This window comes from Benincasa hispida, chromosome 4 (genome assembly GCF_027475165.1).
Source record: "Benincasa hispida cultivar pf3 chromosome 4, pf3_genome.v1.1, whole genome shotgun sequence".
Classification (NCBI taxonomy): Eukaryota; Viridiplantae; Streptophyta; class Magnoliopsida; order Cucurbitales; family Cucurbitaceae; genus Benincasa; species Benincasa hispida.
Window position 1 is genome coordinate 22,091,696 of NC_143481.1, and position 5,152 is coordinate 22,096,847.

The 5,152-nt window shown below is 37.6% G+C and overlaps 1 long non-coding RNA gene across 1 annotated transcript; it reads left to right on the forward strand.

Moving 5' to 3' along the window:
- The first annotated feature begins 2,792 nt into the window (after positions 1-2,792).
- Positions 2,793-4,393, forward strand: LOC150036575 (uncharacterized). The gene is made up of 3 exons (XR_016529413.1): positions 2,793-3,301; positions 3,388-3,433; positions 3,521-4,393. It is a non-coding gene; the product is annotated as an uncharacterized LOC150036575 (long non-coding RNA).
- The last annotated feature ends 759 nt before the right edge of the window (positions 4,394-5,152 follow it).

Sequence of the window (5,152 nt, forward strand, 5' to 3'; positions counted from 1 at the left end):
TTGAGATCATGTTACCTATGGTCATTCTAGTGAAGTGAAGTCTCAGTTATGAACGGTGTTATATAATGAGACGTTAACACTTCGTGGTCAGGTCTTATATAAACTCTTTGTATAGGATGCCTCGCTCGTATGTCCCCTACACGAATGATCAGGATCAGATTATCTGTGATAAGTCACAACAACTATGACTATTCTATAAAGTGAGCCGCATCCATAGCATTACCAGGATAAGGTTTCCCTCTTATATCAATATACTATAGACCATTTTGGTTATCACTCAAGACATGATCCACTTGTATGTCACCATATACATGCTTAAGTCATATACAGATAACCAAAGATTTTATGTTTATTGGTTTGTGGTAAAATCTAAATGTGCAAAGTCAAGTAGTGAAGTAAATATCATTTATATTATACATTACAAGTGTTCATACAAAGTTGTTTCCAAACTATTGGACACGAGACTTTAGGGCACAAGCCCCAACAACTTGGGGCCTTTTAGCTAGTGTGGTTGATGTTAGAGATCCTGAGGTCACTTTATCGTCCGAGCCAGTGGTGAAGGAGTATCCGAAAGTTTTTGTGATTTACACCGATGCTTCTAAGAAAGGGCTAGGTTGTGTGCTTATGCAACACGGTAAAGTCGTTACCTACACCTCCCGTTAATTGAAGGACCATGAGCGAAACTATCCTACTCATGACTTAGAGCTATCAACAATGGTCTTTGCCTTGAAAATTTGGAAACACTCTTTGTACGGGAAAAAGATACAGATCTTCACCGATTATAAGAGTTTGAAATACTTTTTCACCCATAAGAAGTTAAACATGAGACAACGCATGTGACTTGTGTTAGTGAAGGATTACGATTGTGAGATTTTATACCACACAGGAAAGGCGAATGTGGTGATCGATGCTCTAAGTAGGAAGACAACTCATTCGATTGCCTTGATCATTAAATAGGTCTAGCTATGTAATGAGTTGGAACGAGCGGAAAGTGTATTAGCAGTAGGGGAAGTCACCTCGCAACTAGCACAGTTGACAGTACGATTGACTTTAAGGCAGAGAATCATTAAGGCGCAGCAGGAGATTCGAACCTTATTCGAAAATTTTGTCAGGTGAGCTAGGTTGAAATAGTGAATTTTCATTGTCCTTGGATCATGGTCTTCTTTATTATGGACGGTTATGCGTACTTGTGGATAATGGTCTTAAGAGTGAGTTGTTGGCAGAAGTTTATAGCTTCCCTTTCTCGATACATTCTGACAGTACCGAGATGTATCAAGATTTATTGGTGATTCGATATGAAAAGGGAGATAGTCGAGTATGTCAGTAGATGTTTGGTCTGTCAGCAGGTGAATGCCCCAAGGTAGAAGCTAGAGGGTTTGTTATGACCATTGAATGTACCAGAATGGAAGTGGGAGAGTGTGTCCATGGATTTCATTATGAATTTGCCTAGGATAACGAAAGGTTTTCCAATGACATGGGTTATAGTGGACAAGTTCACTAAGGTGTCGCATTTCATTGTAGGGAAGCCCATGCATTCAATGAATAAGTGGGCTTAACTATACATGAAAAAGGTAGTAAGATTGCATGGGGTGCTTGTGTCAATTGTATCCGTCAGAGGCCTTCGTTTTACCTCAAGTTTTTAGAAGAGCCTTCAGGCAGCATTGAGGACTTGTTTGAACTTCAGTACAACCTTCCACCCCCAGACAGATAGGTAAACGAAGTGCTTGAATCAGACATTGGAGGACATGTTGCTTGCTTGTGCGTTGGAGTTTTCAAGAAGTTGGGACTCTCACTTGCATTTGGTAGTGTTAAGTATAATAACAGTTATCAGGCCACCATTGACATGTTGTCATTTGAAGCTCTATACGGTAAGGGTTGTAGGCTTCCTATTTGCTGGGGTGAGGTTGGTGAAAGAAAGTTGGTGGGAACTGAGCTAGTGGAGTTGACAAATGAAGCCATGCAGAAAATTAGGGCTCGAATGCTACAGACGGAGTGTAGACAAAAATGTTATGCCGATGTCAGGCATAAAGATCTTGAATTCGAGGTAGGTGATAAAGTGTTTCTGAAAGTAGCACCTATGAAAGGTGTCGTGAGGTTTGGGAGGAAGGGAAAGCTAAGTCTGCATTTCCTTGGACCATTCGAGGTCTTGGAGTGAATTGGCTCGGTGGCTTATCGGTTGGCCTTGCCACCGTCTCTCTCCGTGGTCCATACTGTTTTTTATGTCTCCATGCTGAAGAAGTATATGACAGATCCATCCCGCGTGGTAAACTTCGAGTCTTTGCAGTTGAATGAAAACTTAAGTTATGAGGAGAAACCTATCCAAATTCTAGCTCGAAAAGTGAATATTTTTCAAAATTGTGAGGTAACACTAGTAAGAGTTTCATAGCAAAATCATCAGTTTGAGGAAGCAACTTGGGAGCGAGAGGATGAGATCAGAACACAGTACCCAGAGCTCTTCCAAGATTAGAACTTTCAAGGACGAAAGTTTCTTAAGGAGGGAAGAATGTGACGTCCCAAAATTTTTAAGGTAAAATCAATTTGTTTTATCTTGGGTCAATTGAAGATTTTGTCATTGAAAAAAAGTTTGAATTTTACTTTGGGTTTAGAAATATGTGATGAGTGGTTTGGAGATTTGAATTTAAATTGAAGTTCGGTTGGTCGAGAGATTTAGGGAAATTTCTTTTTCTTTTTCTTTTTTGGAAAAGAAAATTAAAATATAATATATATTTATGGAGAGTTAGTGTTTAAGGAAATAATATATGTATATATTTATTTATTAGAGCTACCTCATTAAGTGTCCAAGGAGAAAAAAAAAAATCTCCTCTTCTCTTACATGACCGCGCCGCTTTCCCCCTCTTTCCTTGTTTTTTTCCATCTCAGTCGCAACTGACGTAGCGACCGCCAGGAATGACGCTGCCAGCCTCGCCTAATCGTTCACGCCACGCCTCAGCCCAAACGTCCGCCCATCCCAACCGGCCACCCGCGCCATCCAAGCCTCAGTCCAGCCGTTCGCGCGTCCCAGCCGGCCATCCATGTCGCTTTCTCTCCGCTCGTTGCTCGCGGTCCCAGTCACGCCTATTCGCGTCGACCAGTAGCGTCTCTCCGTTCCGACCGTCGTGTCAGTCACTGACAATTAGGTCACGCGCGCTGGTTGGTTTCGTCTCCGACCCATCTTCACGGAAGTAGGTGCAAATCGCCGCCGCTCGATAGTTTATTGTTTTGCGTCGGTACTTTGGAGCCTTTAGAGCCGCTGTCCAGCAACATTAAGGGTCAATTATTGGCAGTTTCAGGATACTTTTGGGTAAGTTGGTAAGGTTTCAATGCGTTCATGAATTTGGTTAAGTTGTTATAATTTGGTACTAAATCTTTGTTTATGTGTATGTTCAGGTTGGGTTGTTTGATTGAAGTGTTGGTGTGGGTTTGGAACAAACGGGTAATTTTTTTTAATTTTATTTAATTTTATTTTTTGAATTAGAATTTTGAGTTAGGTGTTAAAATGTATTTGTGGTTTGTGCTTTAGGATTCAATTCCAAATATATGAAATTAGGCGGATTGGTTTGCTTCAACATTCGCGTGTAGGCCTAAATTCAGGTATTACGACCGGTTCATCCTCAAACCCAAGTATGTATTAAGTATTGGTCCCTATGTTAGTGTGGAATATTATGAGATGCTTGTTGGTCAGTTGGAATTGTGGAAGCTTATGTTTATGCCACGAAAATCTTGATATTATGTATTGATGCATGTTTGATTGATGGAAGGATTTAAACACTATTTTGAAATCTCTATGATTTATGACTATGACAATATGCTTATGCCGATGTTAGATTGATAGTGGTGGTTAACATTCTAACCTTACTGGGCTATTCACATTACATGATGTGAACTTTCGGGTTCACACCTTATGCCTATGTACGATGCTCTCTTAGGATCACCACTTTTGTTTATGACCATGTACCTGAAAGTGTTCCTCCGGATTCGCCCCTTAAGCTTATACCCATGCTTATGCCTACGATGTGTTTTGGTGCACCTGAGTCTCGATAGGAAGGTCAACAGTTCACCTATTGGACCCAGTAGTGGGTCGCTTACTAGGTATATTTATATACTCATCATTTTCTCTTCACTTTTTTTAGGTAAAGGTAAAGATAAACCAAGAGGGATCCGTGACTCGGTCATTGTGATATGTTATCGCTTCTGCACTTATATTTCTTTATTTGATAGGATTTGGTTTAGGCATCTAGCATGTTAGAACTCTTGGTCATTTTATATGTTCATTTGTTAATTTATTTATTTACTCAATTTATTTTTAAATTAGAGTAAGATCTGAATGGATTTTTCAGGATTTTATTATTTGAGCTTTACTTAATGAAATAATTTTTTTTATTCTTTTGTTTAATTATTTTTCCTCTTTCCTTCAAAAAATTTATTATCAAGCCTATGTATGCATATAGTAGCCTCTTGGAAGAGGAAGAGTTATAGAGAAAATAGATAGAATAGAGAGGATTTTAGTGTGAAAGCTAGATATTTTTGCACAAATCAAATCTTTGCCCTAAATGAAGGATATATTTATATGGAGAATGGTTAAACACATCTCCAAGTATTTCCTTTTATACATTTAATGCTAATTAATTAAATAACCAATACTTAATTAATTGGCATTCTAATTAGATAGGTTATATATTAAATCCTGTTTAATATATAGTTAGTTAATTAACATATAAACATCACATATTTATATGTATCTACCTCTCCAACATTATAATTAATTAATTCTTCATGAATCTAATTCACTCGAATTTAATGTTTGAATCTCATTCAAATATTTCTCACTTACATAATTTACATTATAGATTACATCTATAATTAATTATTATATATTAATCTTATTAATATAAAATTCCCTCAATTGATTTGAACAATTCAAATCATTCCTTATTACTATTCTTTAACGACATAATAAGGGGACCTTATGGACCTACAAGCTCCAATGATATGAGATTAATTAATTAAAATTTTTAATTAAATTAATAAATATTCATTAACTATCGATCACTCTATTAAAGATCGATAGTTGCACTTTTCACATGGCAGATATACTTTTGTGTCCATGGATACTATTAAGGGAGTAATTTATCTACTTTTCTTGAGGTTGGGA